General features: G+C 38.4%; 1 non-coding gene across 1 annotated transcript; it reads right to left on the bottom strand.

Moving 5' to 3' along the window:
* Positions 1-1,253: 1,253 nt before the first annotated feature.
* LOC112526159 lies at positions 1,254-1,360 on the bottom strand. Its single transcript, XR_003070495.1, has one exon. It is a non-coding gene; the product is annotated as a small nucleolar RNA R71 (small nucleolar RNA).
* Between the last annotated feature and the right edge of the window lie 2,586 nt (positions 1,361-3,946).

Below are 3,946 nucleotides of genomic sequence, written 5' to 3'. Positions count from 1 at the left end.
CAAAACCTGAGGTAATAGGAGAAGGCTATAAATAGCTTTAGTGTCTGACAAATGCTATACTCCTACGGTGTAGGATGGTGACACTGTGTTGTGCTAGGATTCACGACGTCTAACATAAATGATATCGTATCGATAGCACGTTGACCGGTATGTGCTCTTGGGAGACCGTCTGACCCGATAGTTGATACTGTGATAGTTATATAAAATCATTTATTGATTTTAGATAATTGTGACAGGAATGCTATGTCACCTTTTTGTTGAATCATTTGTTTAAGTGTCTTAATCAATTGTTGCACCCTGTGCTTCTTTTTAAGACTGATATTTTTCTTAGTTGTTAATCAAACCTCCCAACTTTAGATAAATCAAATCCCTCGTTCCGCCATCTGAAACTAGTTTTTATAAACTGGACTTTTGAAGAAAACTTTACAAGCTATCTCTGAAGGAAAGATATCTGGTACTTATACCATTATTACTTGTTACGAGACGACAGTAGTTCGAGGTGTATACTTGCGCCGAGTTCTATTTTTGTGTTGAAATCTAAGGTTGAATAAACCAACGAGCAAGTTTTTGGCGCCGCTGCCGGGGATAGTACGCTGAAGTCTTTTCTTTTTAAAAGTAAAGTTTATAAAAATTAGTTTTTCTACCATCTTTTTGTGAACGCACCATGCATGCCAAGGCTATCGCACGGTGAAATTTTTCCACTTGATCCGGATATTGAACAAACTTTCAGACAACGAAGAAGAGTGCAAAGAGCTCTTCGAGCTTTAAACTCTGAAACGATGGTTGAAAATGTGATTATTGACGGAGAAGTTATTATTAGAAATGAACCAAATATTCCATATGAGGATGAGGCTCAAAACATCTTTCGTCTTGCAAATGCTAAAAATGGTGGCATTATGGCATACGTTATTCCTAATTTAACTCAAATGCACACAGGGATACGTAAGCCTACCATTGGTGCCACCCAWTTTTCACTTAAACCACTGATGTTTCAAATGCTTCAAACAAACGGCCAGTACGCTGGTTTATCTTCTGAAGATCCTCATTCTCATCTGCGTTCTTTTATGGAAATCACAGACTCTATTCTCATCCATGATGTTTCAGACGATGCTCTGAGACTAAAACTTTTTCCATTTTCACTAAGGGATCGAGCAAGAGCATGGTACAATTCTTTGCAACCAGACTCTGTGACTACATGGAATGAAATGGCAGAAAAGTTTTTGAAAAAGTATTTTTCACCCACGAGGAATGCCAAATCCAGAAATGAAATCTGTACTTTTCGACAACTGGATGATGAAGCAGTTCCTGATGCATGGGAAAGATATAAAGAGCTGCTGAGAAAATGCCCTGACCATGGCATTCTGTATTGTATACAGCTAGAGACATTTTACAACGGTTTAAATATCATTGCTAGACAAATGCTCGATGCTACTGCAGGCGGAGCTTTCACAGCTTGTACCTATAATGAAGGTTTTGACATACTTGAAAAGATTTCCAATAATAACGGACAATGGTCTGACCCACGTGCAATGCCACTGAAGAAAACAGCTGGAATAAATGAGGTAGATGATGTCTCGGCATTAACAGCTAAGATCACTAAGCTAATTTCAAATTTAACATCTAGCCCGCATGTGCAATCTGATGCTAATACCTTTTATTCCAATGTTCAATCAGTGCAATACGTGTATTGTGGTGAAGGTCACCCTTTTGAGCATTGTCCTGGAAATCCGGAGCATGTAAATTATGTCAACAAGACTGGACCATTTTCGCAAACTTATAATCCGGGAAGGCGAAATCATCCAAATTTTTTGTGGCATAGTCCAGCTCTTAATCCGCCAATGCAAAAGCCTCAAGGACAGCCCAATTTTCAACCGCAAGGACAATCCAATTTTCAACCACAAGGACAGTCCAATTTTCAACAAGGCCAATCTAATTTTCACTCACAAGCACAACAAGGCAATCATAATAATCAACATGCTAATTTTCAGAATCATCAGTCTTCTTTCCAAAACAAGCCCAAACAGCAAGCTGAGTCATCTACTTCTTTGGAAGCAATGATGAAGGGTTTTATAACCCAAACTCAAGCTTCAATTAAAAATCTCGAAACTCAAATGGAACAAATGGCTTTGGAAATTAGAAAAAGACCAGTAGGTTCTCTACCCAGTGATATAGAGATACCTCAGAGAGAAGGAAAGGAGCATGTTAAGGTTGTTACTTTAAGGAGTGGAAAAAGTTATTTAGAAAACACCCAAAAAGAACAAAAAGAACCAAACAAAGCAGAGATTGAAAAGAAAAGTGTAGAACCAGATTCTGTTACCTCTGTACCAGATTCTGTGACTACCATTCCTGTGAGTACTAGTGAGCCGCAACCCATAGTCAGGCCCATAGATAGTACGGCCATTCCAGAAAGATCAAATTTTCCATTGTTATTTCCTGATGAACCCAAGACAACCCAGACTCCCAAAGAAAGTGTTGTAGTGGATGTGTCACAATCTGGTGACAGTCCCGCAATAAAAGACCAGACCAGTCGTTTAATCCCTGTTAGAATTGAATCAGAACCAATTGTGAGACCAGTTTTGAAACCGATTCCAACACCAACTCTTCAAAAGAATACGTCTCCTATTGCAGTCACTCCTTATATTCCTTATCCTCAACGATTAAGGAATCAAAAGGAAGAATTACAATTTAAAAAGTTTCTTGACGTTTTTAAACAGTTGCACATAAACATACCCTTGGTTGAAGCTATTGAGCAGATGCCAAGTTATGTAAAGTTTTTAAAGGACATTTTGAGCAAAAAGAAAAAGTTGACTGAATACAAGACTGTAGCTCTGACTAAAGGGTGCAGTGCTTTGTTGTCCAGTAAAATTCCTCTTAAAATAAAAGATCCTGTAAGTTTTACAATCCCTTGTTCAATTGGAGGAAAAGAGATAGGAAAAGCTCTATGTGACTTAGGTGATAGCATAAACCTGATGCCTTTATCTGTTTTCAATACCCTAGGCATAGGTGAAGCTAGACCTACGACTGTAACTCTACAGTTAGCTGATAAGTCCATAGCCTATCTTAGAGGAAAGATTGAGGATGTGCTAGTTCAGGTTGATAAGTTTATTTTCCCAGCTGATTTTATCATCCTAGACTTTGAAGTCGACAAAGACATTCCCATCATTTTAGGGAGACCTTTCCTAGCTACTGGAAGAACATTAATATATGTACAGAAGGGAGAATTAACCATGAGAGTCCAAGACCAACAAGTGACTTTTAATGTTTTTAATTCCCTTAGGTAACCGGAGGAAAGAGAAGAATGTTCTACTTTGAGTCTGATAGAAACCTGGTGTCAAGAGAAAAGTTTGGGGGAAATCTTAGGTTTATCTGAGACTGATAGTGATGAAGAGGAAGATTTTGAGGAATTAGAAACACCACAAGAATCTGCTGCCTTTGAAGTTTTAGAATATGAGGATAGGAAGATTCTTGTTCCTTCCTTAGATGTTGCCCCAGATTTAGAGTTAAAACAACTTCCCTCACATCTGAAGTATGCCTTTTTAAGAGATTCAGGGAAGTTACCAGTCATTATCATCACGTTAGAAGCTGACCAAGAAGAAAAGTTGGTTGACATGTTGAAACTTCATACCAAGGCCATAGGATGGACAATTGCTGACCTCAAAGGGATAAGTCCCACCATTTGTCAACATAAAATTATCATGGATGACAAAAGTTTCACCTCCGTTGAGCCTCAAAGAAGGCTAAATCCTGTTATGAAGGAGGTTGTCAAAAAGGAGATTTTAAAATGGCTTGACGCTGGCATAATTTATCCTATTGCTAGTAGTACCTGTGTCAGTCTTGTGCAATGTGTACCCAAAAAGGGAGGAGTCACTGTTGTACCAAATGAGAAAAATGAACTTATACCTACTAGAACAGTAACTGGTTGGAGGATATGTATGGACTATAGGAG

This window comes from Cynara cardunculus (assembly GCF_001531365.2).
Source record: "Cynara cardunculus var. scolymus isolate 2C chromosome LG 13, CcrdV1, whole genome shotgun sequence".
Classification (NCBI taxonomy): Eukaryota; Viridiplantae; Streptophyta; class Magnoliopsida; order Asterales; family Asteraceae; genus Cynara; species Cynara cardunculus.
The sequence above is the reverse complement of the archived record's forward strand: the minus strand, read 5'-3'. Positions and strand labels throughout refer to the sequence as shown.